Here is a 24,539-nt window from a genome sequence, read left to right on the forward strand (position 1 = left end):
ATCTATCTGAATCTTATTAATCTGAACACAAAAGAGTACAACAGAGAATTTTAACAAACTATTGAGCTGCACAAAAAGACTTGCAACCGTTTGATAGCTACTGAATGATGAAAAAAATGGGAAGTAAGTAACAAGTAGGTATTTTTCCTTCCTACCAACTTTAAAGTTCCAAAAAGAAGAAACAGAAACCAAAAACGTACTTTAAAGCTTGTGTTGCGTATTGGCTGAACGCGTTTTAGAAGAAAGTTCCATGGACCTTAAAATAAAAATTTGAACAGTTAAAAATTTCACGAAACTTTTGTGCAGCTCTATTTGAGCTTAAGAGTTCGTTCGTTAAGCGATATGTGAATTTTTGGATGCTTGGAAAGCTTTCTTTCTGAGGAATCTAAGAAAACAAGTTCATATATTTTGGTTTTTATCAGATCTTCAAGAAGTGTTTGACCGATAACACATTTTTCCTCGCTTTTATAAACGAAAATATGTTTTGTTTCAAAGTTTTGTTAAAAATTTTAAGTCATCTAGGTAAATGTCGCGTCTTCAATGTTAATAAACTAACAGCTGCTCTTTATACACTGTCAAATACGGTTAAATACGGTCAAATACCCTCATTCTGGCTGATGTTTTTGTTGGTTGGTTATGAGATGGTATATATTTTGGCTTCGATTGAACTCAAAAGAAAATAATACATCATCCAATTGTTAAAACCTTATTGTTAAAGCTTCGTTCAACTTACCTTTATTCACAGAAATGCACAATCCCGGTTGGCTTCAATCATCATTCGGGACGCAAATAAAAACCACCAATCAGTCTTTCCGTTTAACCGCCGTCGCCGGTGGCGAAATATCGATCCTCCTAATTGAATTCATTAATTAATCTTCTTCAATTCTCTGGCCTTCGCGCCTGGCTTGTCGAGAAAGTCAGTCAGGCAGCAACGCCGTGATCTGGACCCAGTTTCTTCTTGCACTTCGACAACCTACACACAAGGCTTAAGGGGCTGCTTCTTTCCATTAAAATTTCGGGATTCTGGAGTCGCACCTAATTTGATCAAGCTCCAACGTAATCCAATAAATTTCACCACCAATTTAATTTTCCACTCGTCGCTCGACGCTCATTGAATACGCGCGTACTGGGGGCCCAGTCGGGACAAATCATCGGATTATTTTTTCTTTCTTTTTTTCTTACTAAACCTCGAGGAAAATCCAATCCACCGTATCTTCCCGGAGCAAGATTCTCGTATTTTATTACTACCGGTTGCCTACCTCCGGGCGCATTCATCCAAACGAGCCTTCGTCGTCGTCCTCATGATTTCGATCACTTTCTCGAGAGATGCGTGGGCTTTCCCGTTCACTATGGACTACCTACTAACCCAAATATATGTATGTAGCTAGCAGGAACACGCTGCCGGGAATTACCTTTTTCCGGTTCGATTTTCACACATCCGAAGGCGCGTTCCTTCGTTCTATTTAGGCAGTTAAAGCAGCCTGGAGAAGGTGAAAGTGACTCCTGATCCCCAATCCAACTCGACCTTCGTTAATCGATTCCGCTCCACGTGGCAGCAACTCGTCGTAGGGCAAAAGTGCTTTCACACGTATGGCTCTCTGGAAGAACGAGGATATCACTTTAAAATTGACACTCAAGGTTTTTCATCACATACGCATTTTGGCTGCCGGATGCTCCACATACTCTCGCACACGAATCAGAAGAGTTGGGGATCTCGTTAAATCTCCTTAATTGAAAATGTCGAGTCCTTCGAGCTTGTACCTACTGAAAAAGCTGGTTATTTTCTTCGTTTTTTTTCACTCTGACACACTTTATTCCGTCGGATAAAAGCACCTGCGTTTCCGTACTTCCAATTCCAATGGATGCGTAAGGATGAATATTTAATCGATGAACTTCGCGTGATGAGTGGGGAATTTCTTAAACGCAACTAGGTTGGCTTTAGCGTTTTTGTTGAAGAAACCTGCAAAAATCCAAAAGATAAAACATCAATTAAAATTGGAAATCCTTTTTTAGATTTACAATTTTAAAGTTAACTATTCCAAAAGCAATAATTACATTTTGTTTTTCAATAACATTCCAATTGTGGTTAAGATTAATTGAATGTGATATCCTGACTTTATTACTGATGAAGGATTTGACATCTGTTATCTTTTATGTTTAAAATGCAGATTATTTATTTTTAAAAATCAAAGAAGGTATTGGATTGATGACCTCAAGAACTAACGTAAACTTTTCTAGTATTTATTGTTGTTGAAAAATAATCTATCAGGAAAGTTTATGAACACTTAACTATTTTTTTCATCCCTCTGACTTTTCTTAAATAGTAATATATATCCCACAAATTGTATATAGTGAATTTTTTCAGCACGAGTCGTTAATTTATACAAAAAGGTTTGCCGAGTTGGAAAGTTACCTCAAGTTCTGGAAAAATCCACTTTTTGCAACTTTGACAAAACGAAGGCTCGCAGGAAACAGCAATTGAAGGGATTGGGACGGATTTGGACTCGACCAACAGAGCAGCCGGAACCAAGGTAAAATACATGTGGTCAAATTAACACGTTCGTCGCCAAGTGCATTTTAAAAGTTGTAGAAACTTGCCGAACCCCAAAAAATTCTCGGAGCGTGAAAGAAAGTGAGCTTCGGATTCCAAACGCCTGGAAAATTTGAGTAAAAGAGCGATACCCGTTTTTATGTTAGCTTAGTTTCGTCAATCCGCAACCAAGCCTTCATTCGTTCGATGAATTTTTAAATAGAAGTTTAAACACATTTCTTTTATCTATTGAGCATATATTCTTATTTAATTTTTGAGATGCTTTGGGTTAAAGAAATTTGATATTGTACATTTAAATTAAATTTTTAGAAACGTCACTGGTGAACTGGCAACAAAACACAGAGTTCCGACAATCTAGTTCTTCGCTTTTCTTTGTTGAAAGCCTTTTGGAAGACGGAAGTCTGGACTTCCGAACAAAAATTTAGTGCTGGCGCGTTAGTAATTGGTTTAGATGTGAACAGGGCTTTTGTTTTTGTGAAGAGCTATTGAACTACTTGCGTGATTGTTTGCTGCTGGCCGTTTCCATGCATTCCTACCCACATTAAAACACGGACTTCGACCCATGAGATGGTGTTCGATCAGGCAAAAAATCACCCAAGCAGTGCTCACATGTGCTGTTCCTATTCCTGAGTTTGCATATTCATTCCTGTACTGCCCTCTCAGAGGTTTTTTAAATTTTATTCCAGATCAGCCCCACTCATGGGTTTTGTAAATTTATTTTTGTAGTGCCCTTCTCCGACGTTTGTACTTTTATTCCTACACTGCCCCTCTAAGGGGTTTGTACCTTCATTCCTGTACTGCTCCTCTCATGGGTTTGTACCTTTATTGCTGCACTGCCCCTCTCCAGGGTTTGTATCTTTATTCCTGTATTGCCCCTCTCAGGGGTTTGAACCTTTATTTCTGTACTGCTCCTCTCAGGAGTTTTTTTTCTGTATTTCTGTACTGCCCTCACATGGGTTTGTTCTTATTACCTGGACTGCCTCTCTAAAAGGTTTGTACCTTTATTTCTGTACTGCTCCTCTCAGGGGTTTATACCTTCATTTCTATACTGCTCTTCTCAAGGGTTTTTTTCTTTTTTTTCTGTATTGCCCCCCCAAAGGTGTTTCTACCTTTATTTCTGTACTGCCTCTCTCAAGCATTTGTGCATTTATACCTGTACTGCCCCTCTCAAGCGTTTGTAGCATTATTTCTGTACTGCCCTCTCAGGGGTTTCAACCATTATTCCTGTACTGCCCCTCTCAAGGGTATGTACATTTATTCCTGTACTGCCCCTCTCCAGGGTTTGTATCTTTATGCCTGTATTGCCCCTTTCAGGGGTTTGAACTTTAATTTCTGTACTGCCCCTTTCAAGATATTTTTACTGTATTTTTTGTACTGCCCTCTCAGGGGTTTGTACTTTTTTCCTGGACTGCCCCTCTCCGAGGTTTGTACCATTATTCCTGTACTGTTCCTCTCAGGGGTTTGTAATTTTTTTCTGTACTGCCCCTCTCAGGCATTTGTACCTTTATTCCTGTACTGCCCCTCTCAAGGGTTTGTACCTTTATTTCTGCACTGCCCCTCTCAGGGGTTTGTACTTTTATTCCTTTACTGCTCTTCTCAAGGGTTTTTCCTTTTATTTTCGTACTGTTTTCACCTTTATTCCAGTACTGCCTTTCTAAAGGGTTTGTACATTTATACTTGTACTGCCCCTCTCCGAGTTTGTATCTTTATTTCTGTACTGCATCTCTCAGGAGTTTCAACCCTTATTCCTGTTCTGCCCCGCTATAGAGTTTGTACATTTATTTCTGTACTGTCCCTCTCAAAGGTTTTTATATTTATTCCTGTATTGCCCCTCTCAGGGGTTTGAACCTTTATTTCTTTACCGTCCCTCTCAGGAGTTTGTAACTTTAATTCTGTACTGCTATCTCAGGGGTTTGTACCATTATTCCTGTATTGTTCCTCTCAAGGGTTTGTAATTTTTTTATACCTGTACTGCTCCTCTCAGGCATTTGTACCTTTATTCCTGTTCTGCCCCTCTCAAGGGTTTTTACCTTTATTCCTGCACTGCCCCTCTCAAGGGTTTATTCCTTCATTTCTATACTGCTGTTCTCGAGGATTTTTCCTTTTTTTCTGTACTGCCCTCCTCAGGTGTTTCTACCTTTATTCCAGTACTGCCTCTCTCAAGGATTTGTGCATTTATACCTGTACTGCCCTTCTCCAGGGTTTGTACCTTTATTTCTGTACTGCACCCCTTAGGGGTTTCAACCTTTATTCCTGTACTGCCCCTCTCAAGGGTTTGTACATTTATTCTTGTACTGGCCCTCTCCAGGGATTGTACCTTTATTTCTGCACTGCCCCTCTTCAGGGCTTGTATCTTTACTTTTGCACTGCCCTTCTCAGGAGTTTGAACCTTTATTGCTGTACTGCCCCTCTCAGGGGTTTGTACCTTTATTTCTGTCCTACTGCTCTCTGAGGTTTGTAACTTTATTTCTGTACTGCCCTTCTCAGGGCTTTGAACCTTTATTCCTGTACAGCCCTTCTCCGGGGTTTGTACTTTTATTCCTGTACTGCCTCTATCAGGGGGTTTTACTTTTATTCCTGAACTGCCCCTCTCCGAGGTTTGAACCATTATTACTTTACTGCCCCTCTCAGGGGATTCTACTTTTTTTCTGTACTGCCCCTCTCAGGGGTTTGTACTCCTTTTTAAATAATACTTCCTCTAACAGAAGTTTATTCCTGCACTGCCCCTCTTATGGGTTTGTACCTTTATTCCTGTACTGCTCCTCTCAGGGGATTGTATATTTATTTCTGTACTGCCCCTCTCAAGGGTTTGTACCTTTTTTATTATCCTGCCCTTCCCAGGGGTTTGTACCTTTGTTTCTGTACTACCCCTCTTTGTGATTTGTACCTTTTGTACTGTCCTTCTCAGGGGTTTCTACTTTTATTCCTGTACTGCCTCTCTCAGGGGTTTGTTCTTTTATTCCTGTACTGTCCATCTCATGAGTTTGTACTCTTCTTGTTTTTAATATTACTGCCCTTATCAGCCGCTATCAATTGAGCCGTTTCAAATAAATGGTTAAAAAAATGGTTTCATTAGAATGTTAAAAATTTTGTCTCCGAATCCGAATCCGAATCCGAATCTGAAATTGCTCCTATATGCCTCAAAAAATAGCACGAATCCAAATTTAATTTCCATTTATTTTCATCGTCGCTCTATAAACTTCGGATGTGTTTGGAATTTTGGCACCATTAGTCTAAGCAAGAGTTTAAAAATCACACGAGCATTTCATAAATTAACAATTTCAATTCCCTTTTTTCAACATGTATCGTAAAAGTTATTTGTGGAAACGTTTCACTGAGCTTGAAAACCGAAAAATTCATCATGTTCCATCAGAGCCAATTTGCATTGAAATTGAATTCATGAAACTTTTCCTCGTATGCCTAAGCCAGGACGATGGGAGTGTTGTTTTCCTTTCCTACAGCATCGGCAATCAAACAAAATCCTGCCAACCAGCCTAAGCCGACATGTCGAAAAGTACTTCGTTGTCTAAAATTCTGAGTGGGGGCTCTTTCGTGATTACCCCCTACAACAACCCGTAAAATGCAAACCGCAAACAAGTCCGGAGAGGTGAACGGAGTTTTTGTGTCTCTGTTTCTGAGAGGTTTTTTTTTGTGAGGCTTTTGGAATAGTTATTTTAGATTTTTTTAGCATAGTCCGGGTAACAACCACATATGTAATAGTTGGCTCCACAGAATGGAAAAACTTCAACAAACAAGCTTTTGCTCGAAAGAAAAATTAGTCTGTAATTTGTCAGCCCCGGGGATCTTTTTGAACCCCTTGTCCAGTTGCTAGGAATGGCGAGGGCCAATGTAGTATCCACCCAGTGAGTTGAATGGAACAATTTAGACTCAGGCACACAAACATTAATCCTTTCCCCATATGTAGTTGTCATTAGTTTTTTGGATGAACTGTTACTTTTGGTTGATTCAAAACTTGGGTTTTGAGGGAACCTATTACGACATGTCAGTATTAAAGCTACGGATTTGGAGGTTTTCGATGGCATTCAATTTTATGTTTTCATAATGCTGAATTTTCAGTCTTACAAATTTTATTTCTATAGTATTAACACGCAAAAATGGTACATGTTAATCAAAATGCGGTTGTCGTGTGAAACACAATTGAAAAAAAAAACAAAAGGGTTTAAAGATGGATTGTTATTTTTTTCCCTGCAGAAGAAGACAATTTTAGGTTTTAATCCATTCAATGTATAAACGCTTGATCATTTGAATATATTCAAAAAAAAAACATGAAATTAATCAAACGGTGTTGCTAAAAATTCTCATAAACTGTTCGATTTCGATTCAGTGACGTCTTTTTTTGTGCAAGCCAGTGTGGAATTTCTCTATGTTAAAATGGATAAAACGCTGGATTAAATCCTAAATCGGACTGAGAGATACCCTCCCGAACAAATCAATAATTTTAATTGTTTTGGAATTTTCTCTGCAAATTAAATTGAGCGAGCTGTTTTTCTTTCGAACCATCGACAATTGCCGAAGGGTGTGGGTTGTTTACTTGTTCTTTGCTAGCGCTCTTTACAACAAATAATAAAAACAGAGAAACTCAACGAATCGTCGCGGGATATCGCACGAGCCGGGAAAATAAAATTGATAGATTTCAGATTTCCTCCCTCCTCCGAATTTCCTCTGGAAGTTTCCACGGAAACCCGGCAAGCGAAAGTACCCAAAGCCAATGTTGTCCGGGTGAAGAAAGTTGATCAATATTTGCCGTCGTGAATTGGTTCAAGGGCATTGGCTGGCACTTCTCACTTTTTCCTCTTTCTCGGCTTTATTTATCCTTCGAATCGGACGAGGGACAATTTCTCGGTCAGATTGATTCGATTTTCCCTATTTGCTTTTGATTTGATGAAAAAGGAAATTGCATTCCTCTCGAGTACTCACTAGCTAGTGCTGCTGTAGCTGATGTAGGTAATATTCAACATCGAAAGGAAATTGAAAAAACATCCTTAAAGCTTCTTGGGAATAGAGGCACTTTTATGACGGTCGCCATTAGTTGTGAACTCGAGATTGAATTATGCACACCAGTAAAATGGAGTTCGACTCGGTACACAATGTTTGTCCACATCAACACTCCCCAAGAGTAAGTAGTTTTCTGCAGAGAGCAGCAAGGATAATTGCCACAAGGGAAGTTTTCCATCGTTGCATCATTTACACTCCTGGGATGCGGAGTTGTTTTTGTTATTTTGCAATCTCAACAGCTGCTGGAAGTCTGGTTTAAAATTTCAGTGGTGGTTTCGCTTGCAAAACATGAACTTCGGCAGACATAAACACTGAGATATCCTAGCTTAATTCCTTCTTTATTTAGCTCTTCCAAACACAAAAATTTCTGATAATAATTTGATTTTTTTTTTCATAACTAACCTACTGACATTTTCAAGGATGAGAAAACCAGCTTGTCATAAAAATTGCTACTCAATTGATAAAACCAACCGTTGAAATATGACCCTCGTTTTTCATGAGCTACATTAGTCGCACCATCAGCATAAATATCATGTCCAATTGAGCATCATGACACATACTTTCTTCTTTGAACTTATACGAACATGGCAGCTGGGAACAAAGATTAATGCAGATCTATTTGTCTGTGTCCTACACTGCTGCATTCAGCCATTACATAGTTTATGGCGCAAGCCAGTGCTCTGAAGCATTTTTTCCAAGCTTTTTCTGTTCCAAGTGAAAGGTGGCCACCCGAGAGGAGAAATTTATTTTCTGCCGCAGTGGAACTCATCCTCGTTTTATTCTCACATTCTTCTACAAGCTACTTGTTTTCGGTATGATAGTTGCTAGCATGTTTCTGCAAATGGAGCGGAAAGTATCCTTAGTTGAATGTATATATAACTTATCATAGTTCTGTGCTGATTTGTACGACAATCAAATATATTTCCACTTCATCAGAGCTCTCATCGGGGGTTAATAATTTGAGGTGGGCCAAATCGGTGTGAATGAGCTATCATCGGAGATATGACAAGATACTTTTTGAATGCATTTGTCACTGGCTAAGATAAAAATTGTAGAGAATGGTTATGAGTGTTAAATATCAAGTTAAGTATGATGACTTTTCAAATTATCATTTCCATTCCATTATTGGTATATTTAGTTTTGATGAAAAAAACAAAACAAAATGCAGCTGAAAACCCCCAAATGGGTGCTGCAATCCCTAAATTCAATGCCCAAAAAATGAGAGTTCATAAAATTTCTATTTTTTTACGGGTTTGTGTATATTTTTTGGGAAGAAAAAAATCCCCATCCCTCCATGAGCCATCGTTTGTAAAATATCTCCGGTTTTTTTTTTTTTACAAAATACCCTCCGTATTTACACTTCCGTCTGCTGTTTTGATGTTACGCTTCGTTGCCCGGCAAAAAAAGAAGAGGAACGTAGAAAAAGAGCCGTTTTGTGTTCGACAAGGGGGACTCGTGAAAAAGTTGATTAAAAATAAATTATCAACTTTGGCGACAAGGTTTCGGCAGGAGGCGGGTAATAAACATTCTTAAAACTGCGTGTTGGGCGTGGGAAGTTTGTCTAAGAAGAAAAATGACGAAAAGACGAAGCAAATTTCGCTGTCGCTGGTTTTGGGGGGAGTTCTTATGAAGTTAAACGACGTGGGGCTCGAGCTCACAGCCATCGTTTGTCGGATTAAGTTCAGCTCAGCATCAACCAGCGGCAATCCGGAATCAATTGAGTTTTCTAAGCCGGAGACGGAGTATATCTTACAGCAGTATGTAAACTGGGATTATGTTATAAAATAGCGGTAAGCTACGCAGAAAAGCCGGGGTTCCTTATCAAATTTGTGATGAGGAATTGAACATGAGCATGTTAAAACACATGAAGTTAACGCATAAGTCTATAATGAAATTGATTATATTAATTAGATTTGCTTTATCAAGAGAGAAGAGTTTAAAAAAATTGCAAATTAGTTCAAATCCAAAGTTTTCGGACTGGTGATTGGCAACCTTGCCCAACTTACTTACTTACTTAATGTTCCCCGCGTCGATCCTCCGGAGCATAGAGCCGTGGTAAAAGAACTCTACTGTTGACGATCCGGAGCCAGCGTCTTCACCTGGTCCCAGTCAAGTTCGGATTTCAGCGGCTAGGCTTCGCCGCCACGAGTTTCTGAATCTGCCTCTTCTTCAATGTCCTTCTGGATTCCATATAAGCGCCTCTCTGTAAATCTCGCTCTCATCTCTTCGAAGATCGCAGCGTGTTCCCAAATAATCTCCTCTTGCGTTCCCGAATCTCAATTTCTAGCGCCTTTTGATGACACCGGCGATGAAGTTCCACGTTTCAGATCCAATTTCCAGGCCACCAAACGCGGATGATGTTCCGCAGGCAGCGATTCACAAAAACTTCCAGTTTTCGCGTCGTCACCGCATATCTGCTCCAAGTTTCGCACCCGAACAGCAATACGGATTTGACGTTTGAGTTGAAGATTCGGATTTTCGTTCGTAAAGCGATCTGTCGTGAGCGCCAGATGTTTCGGAGACTTGCAAATACAAATCGGACCTTTCTGATCCGGGTTTCGATGTCTTTGTCGATGTCTTCTACCATGAAACTGGAGGGATTTCCGGTGATCTCCTTTGACTTGGTCTTTCTGACATTGCATTGACTTTGAGACCTGCAGCCTTGGAGCTTTCGGTGAGGTCATCGATTTTGCTCTGCATATTCGGTTGTGTTTGGACGAGCAAAACAATATCGTTTGCCAGGTCAAGGTCGTTCAGCTACTCCATTATCGAAGGATTACACGGCAATCCTCGGTATGGTCTACAGTCAATCGATCCAGTCAAGATCTCATCCATTACGACGAGAAAGAGTAGGGGTGATAAAATACATCCTTGTCTCACTCCAGCAGTTACCGGGATTGGATCAGCCAAGACACCGTCATGCAGGACCATGCACGAAAATACCTCGTACTGTGCTTCGATGAGATGGACTAGTTTCTGTGGGACTCCTCGTCGCCTTAGAGCAGTCCAGATGTTTTCGTGGGTCAGCCGGTTGACAAAATCAATGAACACCAGCAAAGAGAGTCCTGGAATTCGTTGATTTGTTCCAGTATGATTCGTAGCGTTGTGATGTGGTCCACACATGATCGTCCGGATCGGAATCCAGCTTGTTGCCGTCGGAGTGTAGCGTCGATTTTCTCCTGGATCCTGTTCAGGATCACTTTGCAGAGTACTTTGAGGTTTGTACAGATCAACTTTATGCCTCACCAGTTACCGCACGCTGTCAGGTCTCCTTTCTTCGGGACCTTTACGAGGATACCCTGCATCCAGTCGGCCGGGAATGTTGCAGTATCTCAGATGTCAGCGAAAAGACGGTGCAACATTTGTGCTGATAGGGCAGGGTCGGCTTTCAGCATTTCAGCAGGGATGCAATCGATCCTAGGCGCTTTGTTGGATTTCATGTTTTTGATTGCCGCTTCTATTTCAGCCGCAGCGAGGGCGCTTCCGAGTTGACGCCATTTATGCGGCTTACTGTTGGCGCTTCGAGCTGCGGGTTCTGTTGGCCATCGCTATTCGTGACTCGGAAGAGTTGTTCAAGATGCTCAGTCCATCGTTTGAGCTGATCTGTTCGATTGGTCAATAACTGACCTGCTCGGTCTTTCAGCGGCATTCTTGCATTAGTCCTTGCACCACTGAGGCGGCGAGAAATGTTATAAAGTAATAAGATATCTCCAATGGCAGCGGCTCTTTCTCCCTCTTCTGCTAGGGAGTTTGTCCAGGCTCTCTTGTCTCGTCTACTATCGTAAGCGGGTGGCTGCTTTTGCTGACCCGGTACATGCCTGCACAATTCCGATTTTCGCCTTTCTCCGATCATCGACCATCCTCCAAGTTTCCTGCGACATCCATTCACTTCTTCTTCCACTCCTTCTTTACTGAGAGTACCATGGCTCGTCGTGATAAAGGCATTCTTGATTCTACACCACTGTTCTTCGACTGCTCCGTCTGACAGCAGTTCCGAGGCTCGGGATTCAGCTGTTCAACGTATGCCCTTTTCACCTCTGGATTCTCCAACTGGCGGACGTCGTATCGACACCCGACTTTCTCCTCGAGCCGTTTGATACGCGCAACTCTCAGTCGTATCTCACCAAGGACGAGGTGATGGTCGTTTGTTGCGGACATCAAGAAGGCTCACTCTTCATTTTCGGCTGATGCAGATGTGGTGGTCAATTTGATTTTCTGTTCGGCCATCTCGGGATACCCAAGTGACCTTATGTGCTGGTCGATGGGGGAAGAGCGATCCACCGATCACCATGTTGTTGTTGCCACAAAATTCTACAAACAGCTCTCCGTTTTCGCTCATCTGTCCTAGGCCATGGTGCACCATGATGCACTCAACGTCCTGATTGCCGTAGCCAATTTTTGCGTTGAAGTCACCTAAGTGGATTTGAATGTCACCCTTCGGAATTTTCTCAACCACTGTAAAACTGCTTTTTCTCCTGCAAATCGCATAACAATGGACCATTGTAAGGTTTCTAACCCGTGTTCTAAATCTGGCTACGATTATTCTTTCGTTTATCGGTTCCCATCTTATGAGGGCCGCATGTGCCTGCGGCCTTAATAGCAAACCAACTCTTCGTTCCCGAAAAACGTGTTCTCTCCATATGCCAGAGTAAAGCAGGTCTTGCCCGGACTGTGTCTTGTGTTCTCAGTGTTGGGCCAACGGAATTCGCTCAGTCCCAGAATTTCAAGGTTGATGCGGCTAGCTTCTCTAGCAAGTTGAGCCAGCTTGCCTTGTTGGGCAAGGGTTTAAACGTTCCAAGTTTCAAATCGTGTCCATGTTTTCATGCTAAAAGTCGTCGCCAAAGTTCCAGGTCGGTAATTTCTTTCGGATTCCATAACAATTTTATGAATCGTTAGCAGTATGATGTTAGCCTAAGGTCCCTATCCCGCGATGGGGCTGCTATCTAGGACTTAGCTGGCGGGAGCCGCATTTCATAAATTCAGCCGCTCGCTGCGAGACAGATGCTGTTTGAGCCACTCCTGACCTGGGGAACAGAAGCGTGCGGCCATCTTCTCAGTTTGCATGCGACCAAAGCATCCACCAGGGTTGGGTACCCGATCTCCCCTTAGGTTACTCGCATCCCAGCCGGCACCGCGGGGAGGTAGAAATAGAAGTTGTGAATAAGAGGTGATATGACCACTATGGAGTCTCGTGTTGCACGTTATCCACCATTTGCCAGTACATCGTACATAGTTTAAAATTGCAAAGAACACAAATATGACAAAAAACAAACATTATCTACAAAAAAAAAAACTAATAATTGTGTCTCAATCATAATAAAAAATTATAGTAAGTGTCTGCATTTGTCAAAACTTTCAAAGTACCGTCAACTTGGGCAACATGCAACAATTTTCATCTTCAATGGCTTCTAAAAAACTTATGTTCACAGTTAATTCTACCCCTTATGCATCAAAAGTTTTATGGATGATAGGACATCAAATTGGCGTAGTTAGAAAAATTATTGGTTTCTTAAGTTATTTTTAATTTTCTAAAAACATGCGATTTTCACTCTCCTTAGAAGTGGGTTGTGATATAGCTCAGTTGGCAAGTCTGTTGTCTCCTGAGCCGATGTCCGCGAGTTCGAGCCCAAGAGTAAACATCGAACGAAGTTGTACCGGATAAGTTTTTCAATAACGATCCGCCAACTGCAACGTTGATAAAGTCGCGAATGCCATAAAGATGGTAAAACGACTATAATCGAAACAAAAAAAAAAACTCTCCTTAGAAAATGGGGTAACTGGAAAAAAATGTGTTTTTAAGAAAAAAATGTTATGAATACGTATGAAAATTTATAGTTTTTATTAAATTTGTTAAATTTATTAAAAAACTTATTTAAATTTTTTTCTGAAAATAAAGATGCTGCATACATTTAGGGGTTAATTACCACTACATAAATTCTACAAGCTGAAATCATTAAAATAAATATTTGGATGAATGAAATTTCAATATTAACAACCGCGTGATGTGAAACCTTTTTTGCAGGACTGCAGTCCGGCATTCTCGCAACATGTCCTGCCCAGTGTATCCGGCCAGCCTTCACCACATTCTGGATAACAACTCAAACATGAACAACGTTAAAATTTGAAAAAAAAAATGCCTGTGATAAAAGTGTTCATTTTCTACCAAAATCTCACATTAAAATGAACTTTTGAAAGATAATATCTCGAATTATCGAGGAAAAGTTTTTTATCCTCTTAAAGTATTAAGCTGAGAAAGTTGCTATGCTTCAATAATCAACAATCAATGTTTTTGTATGATTTTGATTGATCAAATTTGTGTAAACTAAAAAATTTAAAATTTCAAGTGAAGATATTTATATTGATTTTTTGAGGTGAATTTCAATCTTTCGTTTCATCAAAATGAATCATAAGGTTTCAATTTAAGTATTCAATGTCAAAACCAATTGTGAAACACTTTGGTTACATCATCTGATTTGTTCTTCCAATTTCGAACGTGTACGTGCTTCTTTTGTCCATTCCCATCTTAAGAGCAGAAATAAATCTTATGATAATTTATTTTTCAATCCCGGTGCTCCATTTTCCTTTATTTTTGCATCGTCGTTCTTTGCGAGCGTTCAAAAGTCGACAGCAAAGTTGTTGGTCTGCTACCGCAATTCGCTTATGCGGAACTGATGGTGGTTCCTAGTGGTTGCTCGCGTGAGTTTCCTCCACTTGCAGCCAAACAAGGAAAAGGGCCTCTCCAGGGCTAAATGGAAATTTCATTAAAATTTCCCGCCAGCCCGGTGTGATGGTCCAGGAGGAGAAGTTCGAAAATGACTTTGTGTAGCCCTGGTGAAAAAAGTATATTTTTCTAGAGCACAGCAGCGCGGTCTAAGCGCCATGGGCAACATCAAGAAGCAGCAACATTCACTGGTATAGGTGACTACCACACTAAATGTAAGCTTCCTGGAAGCGTTGAAGTTGAAGCCGTCGTGCCATTTCTGCTAGAAGGAAGATGTGTTTGTTCTACTTTTTTTTATTATTGTTATTTTGGCCGTCCAAGATGAAAATTGTTTGCCCGGTGGGTAGTTTTATCTCGAAAAAGCGCGGAAGCTGCAGTAACGTTTTATGCCGTCAAGTGGAATCATTGCTGCTGGATGGCGGTTGAATGGTAACCTTTTGTGGGGATTGTTTGAATAAACGATTCGTTTAAATTTTATTTAATGAAAACTTTTTCCGCCACCCAGAGGTGAGGGTAGCAAAAGATATGCAACTGGTTTGAATTTCATATTTGAACAACTATGAAGCCCTTGAAAAATATTATAAATGGGGGTCGAGATCAAAATTCGTTCCCCAGCGAGAAATGTTCAAACCACAAAAATTGCACTAGGAAAAATGTATTAAACCGCCATGTCGTTTCCATGTTCGCATCACTTTCTTATAATTCTAACGGAAACATAGCCAAAGTCAGGAAATGTCACAATCAAATAGCTAACGTTTTAACAACTGAGAAAACTTTTGAATTGAAAATAAAATTAAAATCTAATAGCAAAACTCTTGAACGTCACTATTCTTTGTATTTTTGGAAATAATAAACGGAAACTTTTTTCAACTGAGACCCTTAGATTTAGCTTTTAAAGATTGCCGGGTTTAACTCTCAGTTAAATTATACAAAATTTGAAGAAGATACAATCTGACCTGGTTGCCCGGATTTCGTTGAAACATGTTCGAAAATGTTCGCTTTATTTCAATAATAACAACAAAACTTCTTATTGAGTTAATACAAATTTTAATAACTCAATAAGAAGTTTTGTTTTGTTGATTATGACTTCGAAAACAATTTTTCAACAAATTTTGAAGTTCTGAATAAATTTGCCCAGAAATCGCAGCAAATGACTTTGAAACATTCAAACAAAATGATCAACATAACATTTTCCATCTTTTGCAAATGCTTAAATAAAGTAATTAAACTTAAGAATCACAAAATCTCGGGTGTTTATTTGAATGCTCATTATTATCTTAATATGACAAAAATGACAAAAATGACAAAAATGACAAAAATGACAAAAAATGACAAAATGACAAAAATGACAAAAATGACAAAAATGACAAAAATGACAAAAAATGACAAAAATGACAAAAATGACAAAATGACAAAAATGACAAAAATGACAAAAATGACAAAAATGACAAAAATGACAAAAATGACAAAAATGACAAAAATGACCAAAAATGACAAAAATGACAAAAATGACAAAAATGACAAAAATGACAAAAATGACAAAAAATGACAAAAATGACAAAAATGACAAAAATGACAAAATGACAAAAATGACAAAAATGACAAAAATGACAAAAATGACAAAAATGACAAAAATGACAAAAATGACAAAAATGACAAAAATGACAAAAATGACAAAAATGACAAAAATGACAAAAGTGACAAAAATGACAAAAATGACAAAAATGACAAAAATGACAAAAATGACAAAAATGACAAAAATGACAAAAATGACAAAAATGACAAAATGACAAAATGACAAAAATGACAAAAATGACAAAAATGACAAAAATGACAAAAATGACAAAAATGACAAAAATGACAAAAATGACAAAAATGACAAAAATGACAAAAATGACAAAAATGACAAAAATGACAAAAATGACAAAAATGACAAAATGACAAAAATGACAAAATGACAAAAAATGACAAAAATGACAAAAATGACAAAAATGACAAAAATGACAAAAATGACAAAAATGACAAAAATGACAAAAATGACAAAAATGACAAAATGATCAAAATGACAAAAATGACAAAAATGACAAAAAATGACAAAAATGACAAAAATGACAAAAATGACAAAAAATGACAAAAATGACAAAAATGACAAAAATGACAAAAATGACAAAAATGACAAAAATGACAAAAATGACAAAAATGACAAAAATGACAAAAATGACAAAAATGACAAAAATGACAAAAATGACAAAAATGACAAAAATGGACAAAAATGACAAAAATGACAAAAATGACAAAAATGACAAAAATGACAAAAATGACAAAAATGACAAAAATGACAAAAATGACAAAAATGACAAAAATGACAAAAATGACAAAAATGACAAAAATGACAAAATGACAAAAATGACAAAAATGACAAAAATGACAAAAATGACAAAATGACAAAAATGACAAAAATGACAAAAATGACAAAAATGACAAAAATGACAAAAATGACAAAAATGACAAAAATGACAAAAATGACAAAAATGACAAAAAATGACAAAAATGACAAAAATGACAAAAATGACAAAAATGACAAAAATGACAAAAATGACAAAAATGACAAAAATGACAAAAATGACAAAAATGACAAAAATGACAAAAATGACAAAAATGACAAAAATGACAAAAATGACCAAAATGACAAAATGACAAAATGACAAAATGACAAAAATGACAAAAATGACAAAAATGACAAAAATGACAAAAATACAAAAATGACAAAAATGACAAAATGACAAAATGACAAAATGACAAAAATGACAAAAATGACAAAAATGACAAAAATGACAAAAATGACAAAAATGACAAAAATGTCAAAAATGACAAAATGACAAAAATGACAAAAATGACAAAATGACAAAAATGACAAAAATGACAAAAATGACAAAAATGGACAAAAATGACAAAAATGACAAAAATGACAAAAATGACAAAAATGACAAAAATGACAAAAATGACAAAAATGACAAAAATGACAAAAATGACAAAAATGACAAAAATGACAAAAATGACAAAAATGACAAAAATGACAAAAAGACAATGAACAAAAATGACAAAATGACAAAAATGACAAAAATGACAAAATGACAAAAATGACAAAAATGACAAAATGACAAAAATGACAAAAATGACAAAAATGACAAAAATGACAAAAATGACAAAAATGACAAAAATGACAAAAATGACAAAAATGACAAAAATGACAAAAATGACAAAAATGACAAAATGACAAAAATGACAAAAATGACAAAAATGACAAAAAGACAAAAATGACAAAAATGACAAAAATGACAAAAATGACAAAAATCACAAAAAATGGACAAAAATCACAAAAATCACAAAAATCACAAAAATTGACAAAAATGACAAAAATGACAAAAATGACAAAAATGACAAAAATGACAAAAATGACAAAAATGACAAAAAATGATAAAAATGACAAAAATGACAAAAATGACAAAAATGACAAAAATGACAAAAATGACAAAAATGACAAAAATGACAAAAATGACAAAAATGACAAAAATGACAAAAATGACAAAAATGACAAAAATGACAAAAATGACAAAAATGACAAAAATGACAAAAATGACAAAAATGACAAAAAATGACAAAAATGACAAAAATGACAAAAATGACAAAAATGACAAAAATGACAAAAATGACAAAAATGACAAAAATGACAAAAATGACAAAAATGACAAAAATGACAAAAAATGACAAAATGACAAAAATGACATAAATGATAAAAATGACAAAAATGACAAAAATGACAAAAATGACAAAAATGACAAAAATGACAAAAATGAAAAAAAATGATAAAAATGACAAAAATGACAAAAATGACAACGGCAATATTCACGTTTATTCTATCCAACGAATACAAAAGGTTTATTGTATGCCACCAAAGGAAAAAAAAATATTTCAGTTTCACAACCTTTTTCATATTTTTTTTTTAATATGGCATCATACTGAATTTTAAAAGAAAATAACGAATTTGAGAATCAGGAATCAAATTTTGCAAATCAATTTCAAATCATCTGATCTTGAAAATTAAACCTTTCAAAAAAGTTTTTTTTCTTGATTTTTGTTGGACGGAATTTGCCCGCATTAAAGCTATAAGGGTATATTGCCAGTTCTTAAAAAACGAAAACTACTTCACCGAAAGGCCTCAGCCCTAACCTGTTAACAAGAATGAAACGATTAGTTTGATCAAAAAGACGTCCCCAAAACGCGATTATCTCAAGACAAGATTGCCATTTTTGCTTCTTCGAAAAACCGGTTGAGTTTTCAATGTTTTGATTTTGAATGCTGATCAGTGTATCCAGGTCAAATACTGATGACTGATTGACTGATGAATGTTTTTTTTAATAATTAAAATCATGATTTAAAGCAAATCGAACAATGTTTTGAAAAGTCCCCTTCATATCTCAGTTCAAGTAAAAAAATTAACGACGTACGAACTTACATGACTCTTAAAAATCAGCAAAGTTGCAATCAAATGTGTAGGAAATGTTGATAGCTGAAAATTGAGCTGAAATATTCGTGTAATAAAAAGCGAGCAAATATTCATTTTTGTTATAACAACCTGGCGAATCTGATGAGGCCGAATCCAAATCAAGTTTCGAGGTTATAGCTGAAGCCAACCAGCCATCAATACCAAAAAAAAATCGATGTTCAGAAACATTGTTTTGACAAAGCGTTATTGACTTAAGAGTCTTGTTATGTTGAAACAAACCAGCAACATTATATTTTCTATCTTTTTAAATGTTTTCAATGGGGTTACCAGAGCTTAGACTCATCAATCATCGGATGTGTATTTAATATTTATTTTCATCTTAATATGGTGTAATTTGTAGTGTTAAATAGGTGATAATGAAATAACTTGTGATGATGAAAAATTTTAGTTTGTGCGAAAATATGCAAATGTTTACTCGTATTTCAAATGCATTACTACAAAACTAGCTCGTTTTATATCCGACAATAAAACCTTCCCTCCTTTCCACCAAGAAGTAAACACATCTCGAGAAAAATGACAAAGTGGAGCTCCTTAATTTAGCCAAACTGCAGCGGAAAAAGTCACCGAGAACAATTCCATCCTTCCGTATTTTGCGTTGCTTAGTCGACGCCAAGCTGATCTCCTCCTCCAGGAGCGGTGTACTTCAGGGGAATCGCGAAAAGGAAGCTGTTGTCATCCGGACGGATGCGGATATCTCACTTTTCCTGGCTCTGGCGTATATATTTGTACTTCAAACGTGCAGCAGGAAATAAACACCCACCAGCATCTCTCTCGAAAGTACCATTTTGACGTACCCTAGCGACTTGAAAACTTGCGTATAGCAAAAAGGGGTAGCGTGGGTGGTAAGAAACATATATTTAAAGAAAATTCTCAAAATCATGACGGGGCTGCGAAAAGCTTTCATCATGGCGGGGATGATGATGTTCCCTGGAGCGAGTGGTGCAAAGACAATGATGATGCTGGTTGATGAGACTTTTTCGATTCTCATATGACACCTGAGGGTTCGTGTTTCCGTTGGGAAACACGTGTGTTGTTTGGATATTCGCGTAAATAAATATGTTGAACAAGTCGAAGTTACTTCCCCTGCAAGCAATTTCTCGAAATAAAAACATAATGACAGTGAGAAAGCCCAAACAATATTAGAAGCGAGAGCAGAGGGGTCATACCATTAATGTTTAAAGTTGAAGGAAGGATAAGGATGCTTTAATTACCCTACTTTACAATAGTAAACTCTCATTTTCTTTTAGAAATAGTTTGCCAAAATGTATGTTATGAGTTGAATTGATCCCTAGAGGCCAAAAAGATATATTTTTCTTCTGAATGGATCGTGATCATTGGTTATCACGAAATTACTAATATTTGTTCAATAAATAATGATCATCCAGTAATTATCTGTTAAAATGGACTCAAAATACTGATATTGTCTAAAAGCTAGAAAATTGCGCCTGAAAGTATGCAATGAAAATAGGGTAGTAGACAAACTATTAGAACTCTCTCTGTCTAACTAACAAACTGTGAAATGAGAAGAAAAAAGGCAAAACATAGTCAAAAGACCTTCCATCTTTCGATTTAGCTAGATTTTTGCCTAGAGTCAGGGCACCCTGAATTAAGTATCAAGTCTCTTTTAACTTAAAAAAAATACATTTTTTTTCGTCTCACGAAAATGCTTCTAGTTCATCTACGGGTTCATGTATCATTTGAACTTTCGGAGTGTAAAAACATGAAAATACACGCTGTCAGAAAATTCAAAAAAGGCGAGCTGCTAAATTTTCCTAAAAAGATATGATGAAAATAAGAAAAAGGGGATCAAGTATTCCCATTCTCCACAAATGTTTAAGTGACAACTACACATGGCATGTATCGATGGATTAATAGTCTCCCAAACTCCATTTTTTTTTTCAATCAATAGATACAAATGTAAACATATAGAGATTTACTAACTCTTCCACGACTTATGTATGAAACAAAGCATCTGTTTACCAATAGAAAATCCTTAAGTTTGAACATTGTTCAAATTAAAAATCAACAGACATTTAACAAAAACCTCAATTGAAGCAACTGTAAACTAAGAATCAACCATTTTAAAATTTTGTTTAAAACTAAATGTCACTCGGGCTCAAACAGCAAATGGCTTTTAATCATCGAAAACAATTTTTTTAACCATCCAATGGAATATCAGCTCAGTCATACTTTCAACATTTGTGTCATAACAACTTTAGCCCGCTCAACCATCAAGAGAATTGTTCTGGCGTAAATCCTGGGCTTGTTCGGGGACTCCCCATTTGGACTGCCATGTTAATGCCACCGCTTTTTTTATTATTTTCATCATAACATTACCCAAAGGATATCCGGTGAAAGCTTTTAATGTGTGAGTGTGGAGCGAGCGCGTGAACTAAAAGATGCGAGCAAAAAAAAACAACCCCAAAAAGGAAAAACAGCTTCAAAGTTTTGCTCCCTCCGGGAGGATGAAATATTTTGACGCAGTGAAATGTGTTTTTTCATATAGGGGATGAGAGATGAAGCGGAATGGAGAAGAGGGGCTTTGGTTGAGCTGAAAGTTGAATGGATTATGAAAATGGGTACTGGGAACGAATTTGAGTTGGCAGAGGTACCCCTACTTACCACAATGATGCTGCGTTTTTGGGGACCGAGTAAGGTAAATCAGCTGCCTTGATTCAATTTCTGGGTTTTGAGTAACGCTTTTTTTTTTTACTGAATAATGAACTTGATTCAATGGGATTGATAGACGTTTTTCAATGAAAAAAATTCTTAGCCGTCCTATTGATAGGTTCAAATCTCATAATAAACAGATATAGTTTAAGAAGGGAATTATTTTTACTCCAACACCTTTTTGATTTGAAAATTTTTAGTTAATTAAAGGACTGGTTCTAAGTGGTTTTTTTGAACACCATCGATTAAAAACAAAATAATAATTGTTATGAAAACTAACTTACTTAACTTAAGGATCCCGCGCCGATCCTCCGGTGCAAAGGGCCGTGGTAAAAGACCTCCACTGTTGACGATCCGGAGCCAGCGTCTTCACCTGGTCCCAGTCAAGATTCTCGTCGACAGTTCGGATTTCAGCGGCTAGGCTTCGCCGCCACGAATTTCTGGGTCTGCCTCTTCTTCGATGACCTTCTGGATTCAAATCTAGCGCCTCTCTGCAAATCTCGTTTTCATCTCTTCGCAGCGTGTGCCCAATCCATCTCCACTTACGTTCCCGAATCTCGATTTCTAGCGCCCTTTGATGACACCGGCGATGTAGTTCCTCATTCGAGATCCAGTTGCCAGGCCACCAAGCGCGGATGATATTCCGCAGGCAGCGGTTTACAAATACTTGCAGTTTCCGCGTCGTTACCGCATATGTGAACCAAGTTTCGCACCCGTACAGCAATACGGATTTGACGTTTGAGTTGAAGATTCGAATTTTTGTTCGTAGAGAGATCTGGCGTGACCGCCAGATGTTTCGGAGACTCGCAAACGCAAATCGGGCCTTTCTGATCCGTGTTTCGATGTCTTTTCTGGTACCACCATCAGGCGTAATCTGGCTACCAAGATACTGGAAGCACTCCACTTTCTCAACCTGTTGTCCAGCTACCATGAAACTGGAGGGATTTCCTGTGTTGATCTCCATCGACTTGGTCTTTCCGACATTGACTTTGAGACCTGCTGCCTTGGAACTTTCGGTGAGGTCGTCGAGTTTGCTCTGCATATCTGGTTGTGTTTGGGCGAGCAAAACAATATCGTCAGCCAGGTCAAGGTCGTTCAGTTGCTCCATTGTTGAAGGATTCCACGGCAATCCTCGGTTCGGTGTACAGTCAATCGATCCAATCAGAATCTCATCCATTACGATTAGAAAAAGTACCGGTGATAGAATACATCCTTGTCTCACTCCAGCAGTTACCGGGATTGGTTCGGACAAGACACCGTCGTGCAAGACCTTGCACGAAAATGCCTCATACTGTGCTTCGATGAGATGGACTAGTTTCTCTGGGACCCCTCGTCGCCTTAGAGCCGCCCAGATGTTTTCATGGTGAAGTCGGTCGAATGCTTTTTCGAAATCAACGAACACCAGCAGAAGAGAGTCCTGGAATTCGTTGATTTGTTCCAGTATGATTCGTAGCGTTGTGATGTGGTCCACACATGATCGTCGAGATCGGAATCCAGCTTGTTGCCGTCGGAGTGTAGCGTCTATTTTCTCCTGGATCCTGTTCAGAATCACTTTGCAGAGTACTTTTAGAGTTGTACAGATCAACGTTATGCCTCGCCAGTTACCGCACTCTGTCAGGTCTCCTTTCTTCGGGACCTTTACGAGGATACCCTGCATCCATTCGGCCGGGAATGTTGCAGTATCCCAGATGTCAGCGAAAAGACGGTGCAACATTTGTGCTGATAGGGCAGGGTCGGCTTTCAGCATTTCAGCAGGGATGCAATTGATCCCAGGTGCTTTGTTGGATTTCATGTTTTTGATTGCCGCTTCTATTTCAGCCAGCGAAGACGCTTCCGAGTTGACGCCATTTATGCGACTTACTGTTGGCGCTTCGAGCTGCAGATTCTGTTGACCATCGCTATTCGTGACTCGGAAGAGTTGTTCGAAGTGCTCAGTCCATCGTTTGAGCTGATCTGTTCGATCGGTCAATAACTGACCTGCTTGGTCTTTCAGCGGCATTCTTGCATTAGTCCTTGCACCACTGTGGCGGCGAGAAATGTCATAAAGTAATCGGATATCTCCATTGGCGGCGGCTCTTTCTCCCTCTTCGGCTAGGGAGTTTGTCCAGGCTCTCTTGTCTCGTCTACAAGCTCGTTTAACTGCCTTTTCCAGCTCCGCATATCGTAAGCGGGCGGCTGCTTTGGCTGACCCGGTACATGCCTGCTCAATTCCGACTTTCGCCTTTCTCCGATCATCGACCATCCTCCAAGTTTCATCCGACATCCATTCACTTCTTCTTCCACAAACTTTACCGAGAGTACCATGGCCCGTCGTGATAAAGGCATTCTTGATTCCACACCACTGTTCTTCGACTGTTCCGTCTGTCGGCAGCTCCGAGGCTCGGGATTCTAGCTGTTCAACGTATGCCCTTTTCACCTCTGGATTCTCCAACCGGCGGACGTCGTATCGACACCCGACTTTCTCCTCGCGCCGTTGGACACGTGCAACTCTCAGTCGTATCTCGCCAAGGACGAGGTGATGGTCAGATGCAATGTCTGCGCTTCGCTTGTTGCGGACATCAAGAAGGCTCCTTCTCCATTTTCGGCTGATGCAGATGTGGTCAATTTGATTTTCTGTTCGGCCATCTCGGGATACCCAAGTGACCTTATGTGCTGGTCGATGGGGGAAGAGCGATCCACCGATCACCATGTTGTTATTGCCACAAAATTCTACAAACAGCTCTCCGTTTTCGCTCATCTGTCCTAGGCCATGGCGCCCCATGATGCGCTCAAGGTCCTGATTGTCGGAGCCAATCTTTGCGTTGGAGTCGCCCAGATGGATTTGAATGTCACCCTTCGGAATTCTCTCAACCACGCTGTTCAGTTGACTGTAAAACTGCTCTTTCTCCTGCAAGTCGGCAACGTCAGTTGGCGCATAACACTGGACCATTGTAAGGTTTCTAACCCGTGTTCTAAATCTGGCAACGATTATTCTTTCGTTTATCGGTTCCCATCTAATGAGGGCCGCGTAGGCC

The 24,539-nt window shown here is 38.6% G+C and overlaps 1 protein-coding gene across 1 annotated transcript in view; it reads right to left on the reverse strand.

Annotated features, from left to right (window-relative positions):
• The window catches only part of LOC129741151 (uncharacterized), a 380,499-nt gene that overhangs the window by 310,181 nt on the left and 45,779 nt on the right, over nt 1-24,539 (reverse strand). Inside the window, exon 2 of the mRNA XM_055732859.1 lies at nt 734-1,960. The gene's annotated coding sequence lies outside the window, so the exon portion shown is untranslated. The remainder of the gene's footprint in view (nt 1-733; nt 1,961-24,539) is intronic.

The sequence above is a fragment of the Uranotaenia lowii genome, chromosome 2 (genome assembly GCF_029784155.1).
Source record: "Uranotaenia lowii strain MFRU-FL chromosome 2, ASM2978415v1, whole genome shotgun sequence".
Taxonomy (NCBI): Eukaryota; Metazoa; Arthropoda; class Insecta; order Diptera; family Culicidae; genus Uranotaenia; species Uranotaenia lowii.